General features: G+C 42.3%; 1 protein-coding gene and 1 long non-coding RNA gene across 4 annotated transcripts in view; one reads left to right on the top strand and one right to left on the bottom strand.

The window, feature by feature from the left end:
* Nucleotides 1–21,713, bottom strand: part of MBP (myelin basic protein) — a 115,532-nt gene that overhangs the window by 20,051 nt on the left and 73,768 nt on the right. The gene's annotated exons all lie outside the window — the stretch shown is intronic.
* Nucleotides 14–6,433, top strand: LOC308190118. The gene is made up of 2 exons (XR_013946918.1): nucleotides 14–1,079; nucleotides 2,341–6,433. It is a non-coding gene; the product is annotated as an uncharacterized lncRNA (long non-coding RNA).

The raw sequence follows: 21,713 nt of genomic DNA, 5'->3' as shown, positions 1-21,713 counted from the left end.
CTGCAAACAACAAGGATGAGATATGAATACAGGCCTGTGAAAAACAGCCCGGGAACAATGCTGCTTTCTCTCCCTGGCCTTGAGATGGTCATTTCATACAAAACCCGTAAGCTGTGCAGTTGCAGTGAAACTATGTTCTCTAACAGCCTGTCAGAACATTAAGCTATCTCACAACTGAAACTCTGATGATGTTCTCACACAAAATTTGCAGTAGTTCTAGGTGTTTTTTTTTTTAATTAATATTTGTAAATGTTAGAAGCACAACTGAAATTAATTTTGTGGAAGGTTTACTGTTGATGAGGCTTTCAGGCACAATGTCTGGACAATCAGATTTCCAGTAGTTCCTGTTGAAGACTGGAACTCTAAACTCTGCTCTTCGTCTCCAGAACAGGAAAAAATAAAAATAGTTAAAGCAATGTGCAGGGCTGTGTCTCCTCAACTGCACGTTCCCCCTCTGTGCTGTCAGAGCATCTCTACGCTTCAGGTCTGTCCCCATTTTGAATTTCTCACTGTAACTTCATTAACAATCAAAAGCATAATGAGGCGTGAGGGTTTCTTTATTATTTAAATTGTCCTCACTTCAGAAAAGTGGAGAATACTTGGCTGTAATTTTCTGCTTTGCTTCCCATAACAGTTTTCCCTCCATGTGTGAGCCTGGCCTTCTACATCTGATGTCCTAGCTCTCTGATGCTGACTGAAGGCCTGGAGCAGAATGATGTAATTTGCATTTATTATGTGTGAAAAGTGATGATAAGAATTACCAGAACCTGATGAGCATTTAGCCAAGAAAGGAGCCGAGGCGGACCTCCGTGATAGAAGTGAATGAAGTGTTTGCTGCCTTCTCTACAGTTGCGTTCTGATGCATGCACTAAAATATCTGAAAAAAATCAGTTACAGCACACTCGATCCTTAACATCTAATCCTTCTACCAGTGACACAAAACTTACGGAGCTATTATTAGTAGGAGGTTACTGCTTGGGAAGCAGCCTTTCACCCTACAGAGTAAATGCTTCTCACACACTCACCCCATGTTGGAAAGATCAAGTTTTTTGGAGTTAACAGAACTAGAAAATGCAGAGGTAAGTTGCAGTCAGTCATGTGCTACCTTTAGGATCTTCTAATTATCTCATTCCCATTTGATTTGGTCTTTGTTTCCATGAACAGGATAGATTCTGGCAAATACTGTTATGTTTTCATGTAGCCAAGGCTCAAATACTTCACTAATTCACCAGAGCAATTTTAGACTTGACACAGTCGTTTCAAATTGCTTTTCCCACCCACAGGGCACTGAAGAAACCTCTTCTCAGGCTGAGATTAATTCTGAAATAAATTTAGGGATAACAGCACAAGACAGTAATGCTGGTTTCTGCAAACAGACACACCTGGTACTCACCAGGCTACAATTTGTTGTCATCGGTCTGCTGTGGTTTTACACAGCTTTTCATATAAAAAATATATCATGCAATTCTGCTGTGCACCTTCGAAAACAACCTAGAAAAGGTTGGGGAAACTTTGAGAGGTTTTTCTTCAGTTAAAACATTTGAAAATATTTCTCAGGAATACAATTATTTAACCAATGCTAATTGTGACTTAAGACCTCATCAGTGGAGAAGAGGAAAATATGCGGCACCTTTGTGATGTTGGTTTTCCTGAAAAAGATGATTTCAGGTTTCTTAGGAACTATTAAAACCCCCAACTGTTTTTCTTAGTCAAATGAAAGAGAAAGTAACATCACCAATATATGACACTTTCTGAAACGGCAAAACATTTCAACTAGCAGCTATAACCCTAGATTCTATACCATAATACAAATCCATTCAAGGCCAGAAAAAGAAAAATGAACAAAAGAGCTATTGTATTTAATTAAATGCATTAACAAAACACTAGAGCATCTGCATACTAATATTTTTTACAACAGTTGTGCTTTGTGTCCCTGAATACGTGTATTGGTAAGCAACAAAGGGCATTTGTGCCATAAAAGTAGCTTCTCCCAATGCATATGCAGCGAGCTGTGAAGTATAAATCTTTCTGTATGTTCTATTTCAGTAATGAAAGCATACATTTAAATTTTCTTCTGGATTTTTTTGCACACTTCAGTGTTTTCTAATATTTAAAAATATATAGCAGAGAGATACTGTTAATATTTGAGCTAACTAAGCAAAACCTTCAAGTACATTTGGAGAGTCAGACCCCTTTAATAATATCTTAAGGATAACCAGGACTAATGGTACACACAAACATATGCCTATTGGTTCACTTAGTAACAAATATTTAGACTTCTATTAAGGCCCATCATAAATGCAGTGCACGTGGTACTGATACTTTCTTTGTTTCTTCCAGCAAGATGAAGCCCTGCTTCGACAAGGTTGTCTAAGACAGAATAAACAAGAGCACCCTTCCTACAGCATATCATTTGTACAAGAGAAAGCTGCCCAGGAAAGAAGAGGGCTTCAGGCATTTTATTTTTTTTAATTTTTTAATTCTTGTAAAATGGGTTAATTTTAAGAGTACATATAGCAGAATGCATTGCCATAGGCATAACTGGAAGGCTACTAAAGTGTATGCTCTTTTATTTGCGCTTAAGTGAATAAAGTCATTGAAAGCTGTACGAGTGAGAGCGTGGGAAGCGCATTTCACAGAATCACAGAATTGAAGCGGTTGGAAGGGACCTTGAGAGATCATCAGGTCCAACCCCCCTGCCAAAGCAGGTCCCTTAGAGCAGGCTGCCCAGGTAGGCGTCCAGATGGGCTTTGAATATCTCCAGAGAAGGCGACTCCACAACCTCCCTGGGCAGCCTGTTCCAGTGCTCCATCACCCTCACTATGAAGAAGTTCTTTCTCGTGTTGGTGCAGAACTTCCTGTGCTCTATCTTGTGGCCATTATCCCTTGTCCTATCCCCACAAACCACTGAAAAGAGGTTGGCCAAATCCCTCTGTCTCCCACACCTCAGGTATTTATGCACATTGAGGAGATCCCCTCTCAGTCTTCTTTTCTCCAGGCTGAACAGACCCAGGTCTCTCAGCCTTTCCCCACCATAGGGAAGATGCTCCAGGCCCCGTACCATCTTTGTGGCCCTCCTCTGGACTCTTTCCAGGAGATCCCTGTCTTTTTTGTACCGGGGAGCCCAGAACTGGACACGGCACTCCAGGTGAGGCCTGACCAGGGCAGAGTAGAGGGGGCGGATCACCTCCCTTGACCTGCTGGCCACACTCCTTTTAATGCACGCCAGGATCCCATTGGCCCTCTTGGCCACAAGGGCACACTGCTGGCTAATGGCCAACATGTCGTCCACCAGGACCCCCAGGTCCTTCTCCTCAGAGCTCCTCTCCAGCAGGTCTCCCCCAGCCTGTACTGATATGTGCGGTTGTTCCTTCCCAGGTGCAGGACTCTACACTTGCTCTTATTAAACCTCATTTGGTTTCTTCCTGCCCATCTCTCCAGCCGGTCCAGGTCTCGCTGAATGGCAGCACAGCCTTCTGGCGTGTCAGCCACTCCTCCCAGCTTTGTGTCATCGGCATACTTGCTGAGGGCAGACACTATTCCCTCATCAAGGTCGTCGATGAAGATGTTGAACAAGATCGGACCGGACCCAGCACCGACCCCTGGGGAACGCCGCTAGTCACAGGTCTCCAGCTGGACTCTGCGCCGCCGATCACCACCCTCTGAGCTCGGCCAGTCGGCCAGTTCTCAACCCACCTTACTGTCCACTCCTCTATCCCACACTTTCTCAGCTTTGCTATCAGGATGTCATGGGAGACATTTCCTCACTCCATCCCAAAAGCAAGCAAGGATCTGTCGCTTCAGGCGCAGCAGAGGACCACTCCTGCAGGCAGTGCCACCTTCCCACATCCCCTTGAGCAATGCAGCTCTTGAGCCTGCTGCTGGCACAACTTTCCCTGGGCGTGTTGGTCAGAGTGGCCAAGCCATTTGTTCCCCATATAAGCAGTGACTCCCAAAATGAAGGAACACAGATGGACCAACAAATCCAGTCTCTTAGTGAAACACAATTAACAGAAACTCCAGGGGTGCTTTCGAAGAAGCAATATTAAAACTCACTCCCATTGCCTGCCCATACGAGTCATGCCACATCTCTATTTTCACAACCACTGTGCCTTAACGCTCAGTTTGGCAGAAGCAGTTTATCCCATTTCTTGGGAATCAACACGCTCGTATAAGCCTCAAATTAGCTGGGACCTCTCAGCCCTGTGGTTTGAATAGCTACTGTCAAAACCTGTTTTATACAAAGTGAGATCTCCATCTCAGATGGAGATTTTACGAACACCAGAAGTAGGTAATCAAAGTCACAACACCGAATACTTACTACATTTTACAATAACTACAGATTGCTGTTACCGATTATTAATTTCCTTCTTGTTTCCCTCTTTTTCTCCATGTACAAAGATGAAAACGATCTCACTTAACTTCAGGGACCTTTTGAATCAACTTTTCTTTTTGCGTAAGTCATGTATATTTATGAAGTGGTGCTCTTCAGCATACAAAATACAAAGCATATTTCTCCTCTCTCTTCTATGATAAGCCAACTAGGTAGTTAAACACAATGCAGAACAGTTAATTCTAACTACATTTCAGTATGTTTACTGAAATGCTGATGATAAAATATCAAAATGTGGAATTTTATACTGACTTACCTGTATTTAGTCACTTGAACAGTTGAAAGTTACACCTAAAAATTACTCAGCTTCATAATGACTAAGATTTCAAGACGTTTAGTAAACTGAAGTAGTAGTAAGGCATATGTGCAGTGTACGGGTAATAGTTTGCCTTGCATTACTTGGAGAGGCTGAAAAAAGTCTCTTCTGGAATATGTGGCTTTCAGTAACCCTAGGGGTAATATTGAAACATTTGAAAGAATGGAAAGGACAGAAAAAGCAGGTCCAGCATCACTATGCAGGAACTGCAGCTGAGGATGTCTGGGTTCCAACTCTGCATTGAGATCATAGTGCTGTTCAACATTTGTCTTTTGTTTTTTAGGCAGTTCAGTTCTAATATTTAGACACAGTGATATGCTATGAAAGCCAGGGTCAAATAAAGGTCAGGCCAATTCAAGACTTGATTTCCTCCGAAACAGGATTCAACTATCTGGTGCTCAGCAGCATCAAGTAGCAAAGGCAAGTGTGGAAAAACTATTTAACCTGTGGACCAGTGCAGGTCATCTGCCAGAAATACCAAGGCCGGTTCTGGCTCCTCTGCCACTGGAGGTGGTGCTGAGGAGCACTGCACCACTTGGTGTGCAGTGGGAACACCTACTGATCAAACTAAAAGAAATGGAGAAAAGAGGATGACAGAAGGGGTACAAACCAATAAACTGGTGCAGAGTACGGTTCAGCAAACAAGGTTACAGATCTCTTGGTCATTTCCTAAGTAGCTGAAGAAAATAGAGGAGTTTTCTGATCAAAATTCTTGAGGAGGTTGCACTTGCTCCCTCGAGTACCACTGAAAGGTACAGTCTAGCTCCTGTTTTGTACTTTGACTGCAGTGCAACTCACAGCAGAATGGCGCATCTACAGCATTTAGGCTCCAATAAATAAGTATTTAGGGTGTGGGAAAAAAGAATTAAGTTTGCATTACTCAATCTGAACTGCAAAGTTTGATTTCTCATTATGTGTGCTAAGATACAGCAGACAAAAAATGGCTCTCAGCCTAACTTCACTGATGTGGTTAGAAGGCAATATGCCATCAGACATTTTACTTCACACATCTAATTACCAGGTTTGTCTGATGCTTGTCAAATTGTTGGAAGTCAACACTGACCAAACACTTCTGTCTGGAATATGTTGCATGCAGTATAATGGTATGGAAAATAGTTGGTCCTAGCTCTGAACACAACCAAAGCCAATCTGCTGGTGCATTTAGCCTTTACACAACTATTTTTCCCATTTCCCTAGCAGAACAAGTGCAGAGAAACGTGTGTCTCATAATACAAATCCACATGAGTTCAATACTCCTGTTGTAGTGAGCCAAGAGACCACTTCCATTACAGCTCACTCTCTTCCCTCCCTCCTTGACAAAACTTATCACTTCTAGGAAAAAATTCCGCCCAAAATTTTCTATAGCTTCAATGTAACTTCATAGCACAGGATGAGTATTTGCAGAGGAAACTCAGCTTTTCCAATGAGTTTGTCAAATGTTAGTCCTTTGGACTTTCCTCCCACAAAAATGACAAACCATCTGCTAAGCATAACATGCAGTCCTTTGACTCTCTTCCCTCACTGCACACATTAGACATTACAGAGCATATAAGGCTCTTACCAGACAAGCATAAAAGGGTTTCCATTCCATTGATTAGCCCAGTAAATGTCTATTCTACTCTGACGAAACAGTGAATAATGGGTATAAAGTGGCACAATTTTCCTCAAACAACAAACAAAACAAAACAAAACCAACCAGCCAAAAAAAAACAAAAACAAAATAACACCAAGAAAACCTTAGTACTCAAAATAGAGGAAGAAGTGGGCAGAAAATACAAAACAACAACAAAAAAAACCCACACACATCTGGCCCAGCATAGGCTCTTAACTACCTATGTTACTTGCAGAGTCTCATTTACACTCCTATTGAACTATGTTCAAGACCAAGTTTAATTTAATTCTATTGAACTAAATAAAAGACTATTAACCCAACACGTAGCATGGGATTAAAGATCATTGGCTAAGCATGCAGAAGAGGATTTTACTGCTGTTGGTAAAGACATGACACTTTATTAGAGCTGATGTCTAGCTTGCATTGCTGTGGCCAGAAGAATGAAACACTCACTCTTAAGATTTCACTTAGAAAAGATGAGGAGCCTGATAGATGCTGCTTTCCATGAACCCCTGCTGACTTAGGGAATAGCAGTTCTCAGCCAACCCGTGCAGGCAGCGTTATGCCATCCTAGGGCTACTGCCAGCCTAAAAACGGATAGATCACATATGATCTATTAATTGCTACACCATCGTTAATATCTGTCTTGGCATAGCTGCTGACTGCTCAAACACCTCACTGCTCCAAGTGCGCCCTGGCCCTCTCTCTCTGAAGAATGGTTGGTGCAGAAACAGAGCTTGTCCTTGCAGCAGAGCTTGCGTGACAACACAAAGGTTTTGATGGGGAGAAGGACAGTGCCAGGTCACATCTGATTACAGAAATACCTGTCTTTCCAGGCTCAGCAGGAGAATGGGATGACAGCATGCCAACACTATTTATGCTCAGATTTTGAAGGAAAGAAATACCACATTCAGTCAGGAGGGGTTCTCTCTACTTTTGGTGTACTTTGTAGTAGAAAGCCATGGTGTGGGAGAAAAATTCAGTTTGCATAGCAGAGTACTATTCAGCAATTCTTTCAGATATTAATTGCTGCACTATGAAAAACCTAAGTACAAATCCCCTTACTTAATTTCTGATACTAACTTAAAATGTATTCCAGAGCTGCTGAAAAAAACTCCGATGTTTGAAAAACATTTGTGACATAATTCACAGCCAGGTGTTATAGTATGTAAGGCGACCAGTAAAGTCTCCCTTGAAATGCCTCACAATCTGCTTCCCCAGGGGACACTTGCTGGCTGCCAAAGGTGTCTGTAACACCAGTGCTGTTCTTCTTTTGACACTGAGAAAAACAAACCTTCCACCCATGCTGACCTGCCAGCTTCTTAGTTCCTTCAGTGCTCAAGGGAGAGTAGGTCTGACTGCGATCCCGAGATGCACCATTTTCAGGACTTCCCTCAGCTACGTGAAATGTAGTTCCCAGAGCTCACAAACCAGAGTTGGAAAAAAATAAAAATAAAATAATAATAAAAAAACTATCTGTGAAGTAATTTATCCCAAAGGTTACTGGTAAGAGAAAAAGGGTTACCTGCACACATCTCTGTGTAAACAGTAAGTGCCCGATTTTGTGTCAGTTCTTTCAGAAATGTGAGACTCACTAAGAGGGGAAAACAAAAGCCTTCAATATCCTGTAGGAACAGACCTTGGCTTGCATGCAGCTGGATCTCATTTTGCTGCTTCTGGTCCTCTAATACCGATTTCCAGATCTGACATTTTGCTGCTTGCGGGACAAGAAAGGACTTTTGGATTTTAAGTACTGGGCCCAGTCACTGCACTCTTTATGCAAGCAGCAGCAGCTTGTAGGGGTTCCATAGAATCTGCTTAAAGTAAAGACACTTTTCAGTTGGTGGCAACTGTTTCAATGTCACGCTTAAGTGGAGGCACACTATAAGATTACAAGCAACACAACTAGTGAATTATGTTATTTAACAGCAAATATCACAAGTCTTACCTGCTTTTCTAAATTTGCCTCTTTCAGTTCAGGGATCCAATGCCTAAAAACTAGATGATAAACATGAAATAGAATAGACCCCTGTAGTAAGCAGGTGGGGTGCTGGTGTTGCTGTGGTATTCTGTTTGGTAGGGTAATTACACTGATCTTTTCAGCTTATGTGGTAAAACCCAAACACAAGCAATGAGCAGATGAAAACATGCAAGAATGTGACACGTAGCTGGAACGGTGACACTAACGAAAATGCTGAAGTCTTACCTTGTGAATTAGCAAACAGCACACAATTTTTACACCCCTGGCTGTAATTTAATGATTTGAGAAGATTGGTTCTATGAAACAAAAATTAAAGTACACAGTACATTCATTACAGTTGGGTTCAGCATAATTATTCCGCCAAAGACAACTAAGTTTTATGGTATCCCTGTGTAAAACTGAGTCAATCAGATTTTGGATATACCATCACCAGAGGTCCTCTCTCTGCAAAACTCTTGCTTATCACGAGGCTTTTCACCAAGGGACATGTAACTCCTAGCGTCTGCATGTCAGAGATGTGAAAACACTTGCAGTCTGTGCAGCAATAGCTCAGTGCTGTAGTCAGTGCCCAAAGGCTGGATGTTAACAGGAAGCACATGTGGTTACTGTGGGCTGAAATGCGTTAACGTCCTGTTACCCACTGTGAGGGGCTGCTCTCTGGGAGCCAGCTTTTACGCTTGATGGAAGAAAAACAATGTCATGTCATCCCCGAACCTGTTTACTCTGTGTTGTCTTCAAGTATCCTCTTTTTTACTGAAGAAATTTAGCCCTTCACACAGATGCTCAATTAAAGCAGCAAAATGAGCTGTGACAGCAGCTGAAATAGCCTCGTTCATTATGGCCATGTCAAAGGAAAGAGATCACAGAAAGACAGCCCACAATGTTTTTCAAACCATAGGAACAGCAGCAGTAATCGCATAGGAACTAAGCGTCTTCTTCCATTACAGATGATGCTGAAGGTATCAGAAACCAGAGGTACGACAAACCTTTTTTTTCTTAAACTTACTCTAGAAGTCACACACTACCACCAGATTCAACATGCAAGAAATTAGCAGGGGGCAGGGAGGATGTTACATGTTTCTTTGTAGCTGCACTGAGCTTCATTTCCTCCTCTTCCCCTGTTCTAGTTGTGTTTTATTTATACTACAGGATATATATATTTCTGCAGTGAGGTGATGCATCTTTGTACGGAATTACCAGCTACTCTCAACTGCTAAAGTCTTGCAGAAAGGTTTTCTATCCATCTTCTGCCTTTACATGTCAGTGCAGTTAGGTAAAGCAATCTAATGATTTGGGAGTACATGGTACCAACTGTAACAAGAAGAAAACTGTTCTGGACTTTGTTACTTGCCTCCTGGGTGCTCAAAGGTGATTTATGCTTACGAGCACAGTAAAATAAAAGTAAAGTAAAAAGAGGCGTTCAAAAAAATTAAAAATATTCCCCATGGAAAAGTTATTTTTGATGTCAAGGTTGCAATTAAAACCAACCCACTCGATTGCACTAGCTACCTTGCACTCTGCGTGTTTTCATGCAGCTGGTCATTGGTTATCCCTGCCACTGGCTTACAATGAAGAGACGAAGCGAAGCCCACACGGTGGCCTACCATTGTAGAGGAATGCAGCAGTGTAGGCCTGGCTTGCAGCCTCTTGCTCTTGTTTTCCAGAGATTCAGGCATTGCCTCCATTTGCTGAGGGTTACAAAGGAGAATACAGAAAACAAAAAAGCCTGTGGTTGAAACCAGTGGGACTTGCTATGGCAGAAATTTGGAATCTATGAGAAGCATGTGGCAATTCTCCATACAAGCCGCAGAGGTTTGTTGTTGGAGTTGTTTTTTTTGTTATACAAAAAAACTTAAAAGAATTTTATCCACCCACCAGTTTCAAAGAAAAATGTTCCTTTGTTGTTACTAGAACATATAGGTTTGGTTTAATCTTAAGTGTCTCACAACGGATCCTCCCACAGTAAAATGAGCTGGGGCATCATTTGTAAAGAACAATGTTGTGTTCTTAAAGAGGAGAAATGAAATCACCTGTTTGATCCATCAGCATTTGTCATCCTTACGAATTGTACAACTGACCAGTAATAAACAAAGGATTGCTTGATAATTTTTCTTCTCTGCTACAGTCACATTGAGCCTAACTAATTGTTAGGTTGCAAAACCTGTACATATCACCCCCACAGAAGTAATAGCACAACAAAAGTACTAGCACTTAAATCAGATTTCGCAATAACTCACGTTATCTATTGTATTTTGCACGAGCCACATTTTTCTGAGAAATAACCTATTCCCGTCAGTGCAACTGAATATACGGTAGTTGATTTAGTTTTCTTTCATAATTCCATAGGGAAGCAGGGCCTTAAAATCAGCAGAACTGTTGGTGAAATGAGTGAGCTAAGGGCAGTGACTGAACCAGTTGGTTCAAACCAGCTGTAGAATACAGGCTGTTAAAAATCATCACATAGCTAGCTCCTCCAAAACTGTACCTGGCGACATTACTGTTTTTTTCTTGACCAGGGGTTAAGTGTACATGTCATAGTTTATACTTAGGTAGAATACATTGCAGAATAAAATACTGTTATAAGTTATTTAAAATACAGTTATAAGTATATAAAGTTTATAAGTTATAAGTAAGTTATATAAAATACAGTTATAAGTATGCTAACTTTAAGAAACAATGATTGTGACCACAGAAAAATTACTTACAGCATGAGACTACAAAGCCTTCCTTGGATAAGCTGCTTTTCAGTCCTGCAGAGTAAAACTGTTGATGTGTGTTAAGTTTTCCTAGCAATAACTGCCTAGACCTAACCCCGAAACACTTCACAGTAGTGACTATAATGTGAACTACTGCATATGTAAAAGAATATGAATGCTCGTAACTCCCCAAAAGCCACAGTATTGATTTCATGGTTTTGCGATACCACTTCAAACTTTGAATTCCAAGATAGGGTTTTACAGAGCAGACCCAAAGAAAAAACAGATTACAGTAATGTGACTGCTCATCCCTAGAGAGATCAGTACAAGTTATCTGTTTTGTTACTGTGAATTATCTGCAGGATGCTGTAGTCAACATGCTTGAAATGCTCATGCATGCTTTCGGTATACGATGTTATATCTAGATTTCTCTCTTTTCACTATGAATGTATTTGAACTGAAGCTTTCACTAGAAAGCCCACTTGAACTCAGAGAGTCACCATCGTTATAAAATCTGCAGCGAGGGGAATTACTTTGGTAATTTTTAGAAGAAAAAATTTTAGAAGATCCACCGGAGTGCCATAAATGATATTCAGACCCTGAAGTATGTAATTTGCTAATATTTCTAAAAATATTTGAAATGTTGGGGCACAAATGAACCTACAGACCCTTTTACATTTTCTCTACAGGACTTGAAAAAATACTGAACACCTTCTAAAAGCTGAAAAGGGGCTATAGAGATGTTCAAGGCTGTCTGAACTGCAGTTCTCTATGGGCAGAACAATTCCACAACTGTCAGACACTGTCATAGTCTGACATTATCTTCACTTTGGAATTAATTTTCACCTTACGTATGTGGTGAAAGGACAGAGAAGCAAAAGCCAGCAGGAGTTTGCTTGAAATTTGGTCACAGAGCTTGTCATATCCCAGAGACTAATGGATTACTCTACAATTTATTTTCTTTAAACTTATCTTTATTCTTCCTACTTACAACACTATTGCAAAACATTAAGCTTATCATCAAGGATAACAAGCTCTTAACTGGCTCACCCCCAGCCCAAGGCAGAGCTCTGTGCATCCCCACTGCTCTCACACGCAGTGCAACTGCCCTTCCTTGCCGTCCCCCCCGTTCTTTCTGAAAAGCCTGTGTTCAGCCATGGTGGGTGAGCTATCCCACCTTGTCCCTGTGAGATCTCAGTGAGATCAAAGCCCTGCCCAGGCTGTGTGGGTGGCAGCTCTCTACCCTGTGAGGATTCAGATCAAGAGCTGTACTTCCAGCTGTGTCCAAGATGTAGGAGATGCAAGAAGATGGGAAGGCAGAGACCCAGGCCATGACCCACATCTCCCGCTCTGCCCACGATGATGACAGGGGAAGAAGCTCAGCCCTCTGTGGAGAGGAGACCCACATCACCAGCTGCTTCCATGAGGTACAAGACATGAGCACCTCTGTACCCTTTGGGAAACAGAGAACCGGGTCATGAGGTGCACCTCCACTTCAAGATGGTTGGACTTGATGACCTTGAAGGTCTTTTCCAGCCTAGACGCTTTCATCATTCTACAAGACGCTGGCAATGACAGACAACTCCTGTCTGATATGGGAACAAACAGCGTGTGGCTGTCCATCTGCAGCTCCAGCTCTGCCTTTGACATGGACAGTAAGAAAAGCTCCTTGTGCAGCTGGGATACTGAAAGCGGTGCTGGTGATGGCAGCAGCCTTCGACATGCTGACTCTAGACCCTTACCAGTAATCATAAATTCACCTTTGGTGGCATTATCTGGAAGGCCTGTCCATAGAAAGAGCCCCAGACCCCTGGTCAAGAGCTTTGGCCCAGCAAGTGCCCATGGTGTACAGGACCAGTCACTGCCAGAGCGGCCAGGCTGCTTTTGTTCTCCCCAGCACCTGGTCTCAAGCCTCGTATGGCACCAAGCAGACAGACCTCCTTTCCTGGGGGCATCTTGGTTTCCCTCATGGAGGAGAACCACCAGCCTGAGTCACTGACTGCTGGAGAGGGCTTTGAAGGTGGTGAGGGAGATGGCAGAGCTGGCAGCAGGCTCGGCACAAACCCAGGAAACAAGTTCCTGCATCAGGCAGGAGCTGAGAGGCCTCTTCTCTGGACAGGCCAACTCTACATTTTTGCTCCACCTCAGGCTTCCCAGAAATACCTTTATCACATTTTGGCAAATCAAAGGGTTCCCTCATCTTCTAAACTCAAAGAAAATGTACTCGTCTGAGCTTCCCCAACTTTCCTTATCTCCCAGCCTTTCTTTCACTAGTCTGTTAGCAGAGAAGCAGCCATCCTTGGCAGGACAGACCGGGACAAGTCCCTTCAGACACCCATTTCCTCAGCCACACTCTTCTACAACAGCAAACAAGCATCTCTTCAGTCCTCAGGCCTGGGCAAGAAAGAGCAACATCCCCAGCTCTGGATAATCAATCTGTATAAAACTCAGCACATCCCTAATCCCCCACATCCCTGCTCACAACAGCAGCGCTGCTTTCCCTTATTTCTCTGGCCAGCTCTATCAGCAAGGAAACACTGCTCTCCTCCGCAGCCTGCTGCTCTCCTCTGCTTTTCGGGTATCTGTCTGATGATTTCAGGCAAGTGTGAGATGGAAACAGCAGTTGGGGAGTTACTGAAGTGTAAACCATCATACGGTATTATGCAGTGAAGACTGTAAGAAAGAAAAATACCTTTATTTTTGTAAAGGTACCTTCTACATCCCCTGGAGATCAAACCAGTGGTTTGGCATCTGCAGGACTCAAAACTGAAACAATGTCAAGCTAAAACAATAAAATCTCTGGTATCCCACTCACTTCTAAGTATTAAATACCAATTCTGAAGGGATATAAATGAAACATTGAAATAAGTCCCCCATTACATATATCTACTCAGCCATCTTCAGCTCTATAGATTTTGACTGCATCATTATTCTTGCAAATACAATAGAGAGTCACGTCAGGCCAAACTCTTTGAATAAATATTTAAAACATTTTATCACCAGCATTGCCAAGTCTCAGGTACTGCTAGAGTGGGAAAAAACATAATTCTGCCTAAAAGCTTAGCGGCTAATTGCTAATTAAAAAAATACAGTAAATTCTTTGCAAATGTGTCACTTCGGGGACGTTCAGCATTTCAGATTTTAGGACTTGGCTGCTTGACAACATTTCCTCCCATGAAGGGGATTCTAGAGGTTCACTGTTGAAACAATCACTCTTAACTCTGAACATAAACCCAAAAGCCAGGTTACTCAGAGGACAAATTCCCCACGCCATATTCAAAGCCACATGCAGAGATCCCCACACCTGAGCACATTTATGGTGAGGATGCTCCCGGGGCACAGAATCCCAAGGCTGTTTGGGGCTGGTTTAAAATCCCTCTGCAGCCCCTGGCACAAGGAACACAGCTCCCAGGGACCTTGCATCCTGCTGCCTGCTGTGACGGGAGGAGAACAGGATTTTTGTCACCATGCCCTGCCTTGCTTGTCAAAACAGCTTTGTTTGGAGGCTGCATAATGGAGTACGTCAGCACAGACCTAGGAACAGAGCCATGTAATTGCTGTGGCAGAATGAGTAGAGGGTATGAAAATATTGCAAGACATGCAATAAACAGTGGGTAGCTTGTTAAAATATTAGCAAAAAAAGGTTTCAATGCCTTCACTTTTTTATAATGTACACAACTTTAAAAAAAGTTTTAGAGGTACTTTGGATCATAAAGCAATGATAAACCGTTCGGAGCCTTCTCAGAATTTTTAAATTATTATAAAAATTTAAGATATCCTCAGTAATAAAATTTGGTATTCAAAGAAATATTTTTCAGAAGGAAGCTCTAATATAGGCCTGAGGAGTTTATATGAGATTTGATTAAAATGTCTGCCTGTCTGGCAGAAAAAAGACACTAGAAGGGAATCTTATCTCCAGAATTTATCATAGGGTTTACAGCAAGCAATGTCTTCTTCATAATAGCCTCAAGTGCAGTCCTAAAACTAGAATAAAGAATACTTGAAACCAAGAAGGAAGTTCCAGCAAATGCAGCAATGAATACAAAGGACTAAAATAGTCTGCGCGGATGGAATTGGCACAGGGTCTTACAGCGCACAAATTATTCCACAAAAAAATCTAAAATATTGGCAAAGAACTCAGACAGATGTTTGAAAGATATCAGAAGGAAAGAGATGAGTACTTCTTTTGATGACTAGAAGGTTAAAGAGAAAGACAAATTCAAACCTTTAGAGCTGGATAGAAATCATCTTGTCTGCCTATCCTGCAATCAACTGTCAGCAATGGGCAGGGAATAAAGAAACACATGGCAAGAGGTCACGTGGAAAGACTGGACTCAGTGGCAAACTGCAGAATCTACAGCATTTGGTGTCTGGATGCAAGTCTCCCTACCTTTAAGGAAAGAACAGTGTTTGCACTTCCAAGCTGTCGCAGCATCCTGCTGCTCTCCCACACCAAGAGCCCTCTCCATTTTTGTCCCCCCCACAGTTGCCAGTCCCTCCTCTCACCTCCTCTTCACTAAGCTCCTGTGCCAACGCTGCAGTCAAACCACTCTGCCGTGCAGCCCATCCTGCTCCACGATCCCTCACCATACTGCTGGAGGCTTCAGCAGGCTTCTTCTGGACCAAATTCTAAATTATCTCTGCACAGCAATTCAGCTCTGAAACCTCTCCTGGTTGCAAAGCCTACCTGCTCAGTACCAGTCAGGGCTGTTGACAGCTAGTACAGGCAGACGATACATGCTCACTTTTAAATCAAGTTTGAGAGTCAAAAGATTAAAATGCTATCTCTCCTAACCTGCATCGTTAAATGCTTAAAAACCATGCATATCTTAGATACTCCCAGACAAAATGTCTAAATTCAAGGGGTTCCTGTTTTCAAAACACAAATACTGCATAGGCACTGAAAGAAGAAACAGCTCATCTCTCATCCTTTTCAGAGGAACTTAAGTGGCTGCACTATCAGGGTGATCATACAGTGATGCCTTCTCCATGTCTCAATTAAAAATAGGTTTCTTCCCATTTCATTTTACAACAAACCTTTCCATGAAAGGAAAACACAACATTTCTGCATTGGCTGATGGAAGGGATAAAAATTAAAGCACAGGTTTACAAAGTAGGCTGGTACCATCTGCACAGCATAAAATCTCAGATTTCTAGAAGGTGTATTTACAGGGGGTTTTCTAGGTTGAGAGCAACTCAATCTGCAAAGCTGCTGACAATGAGCTGAAGCTTAGCCTGGTGCTAACGTGGTTTCCCTCTGCCAGCAGAAAACAACATAGTCAAGTTCCAGTCCCACCACATGCCTGAAGCGGACCAAAGTGTGGTGCACAGGCCTACTGCAGGTTCTTTCCATAGATTTAATTTCCAGCACACAGCATAGGCACTAACTCCTCAATATTCTTCTCCTAGAATATCAAAGGAAAAGCAGGAGATGAACTTACATAGAGGTGGTCAGCTTTCATTACTTTAAAACCCTTAAGTGCAGCTCAGCTATTCTCCTTTGTTGGAATCATTTGTAAATCTAGTGCATAACTGAATCTTACACTGTAAAGTCTATTAGTAAGGACAGCGTACTTTTATACTTTTTTATATTCACGTTCTGAGAACAGAAAAACTAAACTTCTCTAGCCCTCTTACTCTTCCCTGGTAATTGCTGCTTATTTCAAGGTCTGGATGCTAGATACTTTTTGAAGAAGCTCTGACAACTAAACCTCTCCAACCTCCAACAAGTTCTAAAAGTTTCCAATTGTCAAGTTTGCACACTTTTTCATCTTTGAAAGTAACATTTAAGGTCTTAGTCCTATTCTTCTGCACCCCATTGCACATTATAGCAATGAATGCCCAGAGACCAGCCTTGGTTTATATATTATATATACATATTACAATAAATTGAGGCATATTTAATATAGAGCAAAACAGTAATAGAAGTAAAAAACGACGATGGTAGTGTCAATTACCATCCCCATCAATTCAGCAAGAAAAATCTGTCATATGAAAACAAAACTCCTTATGGAATCACTAAACATATTCATAGGGAAACAGTTTGCTTAAATCAATGCAATAATAAAAGAAAGAAATCAAACATCAGGAAAAAAACTGAATCCCATAAGAAACTTGAGATTCTTAGCTGACAAAAGCACAAGGTAAAAGGCCCCAGTAGCATATCCAGGCAGCCCCAAGACTCCGTGGCATTGAGGGAATGTCAGCCTCAATAAAAAAAAGTGACCATAATTTACACAACTCATCTCTTAACTAAAGACATACATACCTAGTGTTTCGGTTGGATTTTAGCTAGTGTCCTTGGATACAGTATGCTCTTAGTCAGAGGAGATCTAGGAAATTATTAGGAAATCCCAGAGATGTTAAAGTAAATCTAGACATAAAACAAAAGTTCATTTCTGCCTCTGAGCTAACCATCTGTAGGAACAGTGCTTTAGATGTCTTCTCTTAATATTTTAGCATCTAACCTCAGCTATTTCAGGTCCTTTGAAACTCCATCCCACTCTCCATTATTACAAACCACATTACCTATACACTTCTAAATATGTTAATAAATCTGTTCTCATATAGACAGGAGGTCACATCAGACATTTTCTATATACTAACAAACCATTGGTATTAGATTATAAATACTAAGGTTTAAAAAAGAATTTAAAACCACTTTTTTTCCCCTGCTGAACACTTGTGAGCTGTACCATAGTCCTAAATGTGACTCAATGCTATACGACGAACAATGGTGACAAACTGTATAAAACAGCGGCAGTGATCGATGGTACTTTGCACAATATCTGCTTTTCATTAGCAGCATTCTAAGAGTGAAAAACTGCTTGCACAGTACCAAGCCTTGTACCAGTTCGTGGGAGTTACTGCTATTAAAAAAAGAGAAGAAAAGAAAGAAAAAAGAATTCACAAACTTTATACACGCTCAAATAGCAAAATAAAGTCACTTTTTACGTGATGAAGAGCACACCCAACAAGAAGAAATATTAGTTGTAAAGAGTAAAATTATAGCACGATATATATATATATATAAGGCACACAATCTGAAATACTGTATGAACACATTTTTCCAAGTGTAAACTGGGGATGTTCCTCTCTATCCACGCAGGACGCACAAGAAAGAGGAAAACCACCACTTCCAGAATAATTTACAGAGCCTGCGAGTGATGTGTTAGGTCATGCCAGGACCATGACAGGGCAGTACACATACACCAAACACGCACATTCCCCGTTACCCTAAGCGCAGGTGCAAGCCTGGGAAGCCAGGCAATACCTCGCCTCCCTTTTGCAGGCAGAGCCCCAGGGCAGCCCAAGTCCTGCCAAACCCCTCGGCACCCTGCTGGTGCCTGGAGCAGCCTCGGTGCTGCCCCAGCCTGGGATTCGCAGCCGTGTGTGCATGTGCCTGCGTGTCCAAGCCAGTGTGCATTTCTGAAATAGACACAACAACCCTGCCTCAATTTGCTCGGCAGGAAGTTTTCATTCTTCTACCTCGTAGGAAGCTGTGGAGACAACTCACAAATGGTATAAAATGCTCCATAGGCAGGAAGTAGCTGTGTTATCTCTGAAAATGAAAGGTCATCTATTTTCCAGGTAAATGCTTCAGGGGCATTTCTGTATCCACAAGCTGTGGCTGTCTGGCAAAATAAGAAGTCTCCCCTATCAACAGACTCTACACTATCTGTGTGTGTCCTTTGGAAATATGTAAATAATGCAATCTATTTATAAAGCTCTTGTAATTTGGTTCAGTTCTCAATTTAGGATGTAGTCAGTTGTGGTGAATCACAGACTTTGGTTACCTGGAGAAACTTGGGTAACTGGTGGAGCCTTCCAAGGGGGGTCACAGGCTCCAGGGGTGCCGTGTGCTGGAAGAGGTAACTAGAAAATTGCCCATGTGTCTCCAGATTGGTGTTCATAGATTAGTGAACACGCCTAGACAGGGTGCTGAGCACACCAGCAGGCTCTGCAGCCTCTTTCCCCCGTACATCCAGAAGTTTATCTGCCAGCGTTCGAGGTCAGCTCTGCTACAGGGCAACTGTCGCCTGGGCTCAGACTGCTGGAGAATTGCTCAGTTGTGAGAAAGAGCTGCCAGAAGCCTCCAGGGCTGGCTGGCCGCAAGTCACGGTTTTGTGACACCCCCGGTGACACTACAGGGACAGCCGTGCCTCATGCTTGCCTGGTGGTCACCGGATGGTGTCCAACCCTGACAGCCATCCCTGCTCCTGCTCTGCTCTGCTCCTGGGGCACTGCTGGGCCGAAGCTCTCCGGTGTGAGGTGCCAGCCCCGCTGTCACCCAGGGTCCCAGCCTGCCTCCCCTGCCTGGGCAGGCCAGTCCTGCTGCTCCCTTGCAGCCTGGAAGCATCAAAATGCAAAACAAGACAAATAAACCAAACCAAAACCAAATACAGTTATTGTGGAGTCCTCCTTTGTTATCTTTGGCTTTCGAACACCACTGAAAGAAAACTAATCAGTGTCCAATCTGATAAGTGCAAGAATAATAGAGGATTCCATCTTGTTTCCATCTGCAACTGTGGTTTACACAAAGCTGCTTCCAGTATGTGAGTTATCCTAACTACATAAATAAAATGAGACACTTAGAGAGGGGTTGAACCTCTAGGATATCCCTTCCAGCAGCAAAGAAGCCCACTGGGGATAGTATTACCTGAGAGATGAAAACAACAAGAAAGCAATCACATGGTGATTAACAAACCAAGAGATTTGCTTCTTACAAAACGTACGCAGTTCCTAACTAGGATAGAAGCTTCCAATTGCAAAAGCCTAAAGCTCTGACTGCTTGCCTTTCAGAAAGTGTCATAAAGAGGCATTTACTGAAACAAATTCCCTCGTCCCTACCCACACCTCCTCCTGACAATCCTCCTTGTGATGTTAAGACAGGCCCATCAAGCAACAAAGAAATCAAGAGAGACCTAATGTTTGGAACAGAAGAACATCCCCCCATTTCTGAATTCAGAGTTTTTTATTCTGACAAGGAAAATATTTTCTTTGTGCCTGAAAGGAATAAAATTAAGGACCATATTTTCTTTGCAGGTGGCTGACACAACTTGGTTGAAATCTGTAATTGTCAAATCATCCTGTGCTTCTACTGATGGTATAAGTAGTGTGTTGCACTGCATATAGAAAACGAGAAGATACAGGGTAACTTGACTTGTAGCTGTAAAACACTGCTAGCTTGGCATTTAGTTTTTCTAATATAAATCTGACTTACGATTTGTAACAGTTTGACTAGAAGATTGCAAGTTGAAGTCATGCTGGTTACATCTCTTTTTTCTTTTCACTGTCAGGCTTGGCACACTTCATAAAAAGGCTTCAACCTTCTTGCATGTAGTAGGATTGAACTGGAAGAGCAGTCCGCCTCTCACTAATGTACTGTGGGTGAAGTTGTAGGGGGCAGGCTGAGTGCTAACGATCACCACCACCACCACCAGCCAGCAGAAAGATTGCTTAATCTTTAGCCACTGTTGTGCTCATGCTGCAGCATAGATCTGCTCATTTTCCTGACGATTATTTCCACTGGTCTCCAAGTCATTACAAGCCATCCATCTTCACACAAGTGGCAGGGACTGAGACATCCACCCCAGTTCACTTGGACGTAACATAATTGCATGGATACAACCAGATCTCAACTTTGTTGAGTCATTCTTTGAAGAAAAAAAAATTGCATCTGTACAGCACTGTCAGTACAGCCACTGATACACTTGAGACAGTGTGTGCAACACAACTACTTTCGCACCTTTTTGTCACCACTAATCTGCACGCACACACACACAAATTTAAGGTTGTTGGTAAATGCCAGCCTACCTGCTGCCTGAATAAAGGTAATTCCTTTAACAAACTCCAAGCAAATGCATAAATGTCAGCAAAAGGTAAGGGTGGATGCACTCCAGTGCAGCAGCACCATGGCCATGATCAGTGCACCAGGTTACCTTCTGCCAGTGAAGCTGCTCACAGTGGGAAGAAAAAGCTTCTCCAACAGTAACAGAGCACGAGCATTAGTAACTCAGGAACACCAGCAGCAGCAGGTTTAGCGAGCTAGCTCAAATATGCCTTGAACGGTAGCCAGAGAACGACTCAAAATGAAAAAAAAATAAAAAGAAACAGAGCTAAAAGGTCAGTGACTGAAAAAAGGAAAGTTATTTGAAGAGGCCGTCTTTTCATGTTTTATAACACCAGCTGAAAAAGAGCAAGAGGCTCTGCTTTTGAAAAAATGAATACCATTGCACTTGAATGCTGACTGGAGAGATGCCAGTGATGCCAGCGATACCAGAGAAAACAGCTACAGCAATGTCTTTTCCTCCTCTACAGAAAGCCTCTTTGCCTTACACAGTTTGTAAAGTCTTAAAAATATGACTGAGTGAAACTCTTCTACTTCTGAAAAGGCGTATATGTATCAGGGACTACTGGCTTCACCCATCTGACAGGAATAGCTCAGTGTCATGATTCAGAACTGAGCTGATCCCTGCTTGGAAAACACTATGGGAAACACATGGAAAACACATTCCCCCACTTGGAAAACACATTCCTTAAGTCTTTCCTGCATCCACTAAGCCCAAACTGTAAACTGATCAAGGCTACTGATTGCTGTAAATCTCAAAAATAAAATAAAATAAGAACAGCCTCTTCCATACCCCCAGTGATCTGAGAGTCGGAAAACTGCCTTTCCTGTTTATTTTTTATTTTTTTACATTTGATGTATTCAG

Source organism: Anser brachyrhynchus (assembly GCF_964034855.1).
Source record: "Anser brachyrhynchus genome assembly, chromosome: 2".
Taxonomy (NCBI): domain Eukaryota; kingdom Metazoa; phylum Chordata; class Aves; order Anseriformes; family Anatidae; genus Anser; species Anser brachyrhynchus.
The sequence above is the reverse complement of the archived record's forward strand: the minus strand, read 5'-3'. Positions and strand labels throughout refer to the sequence as shown.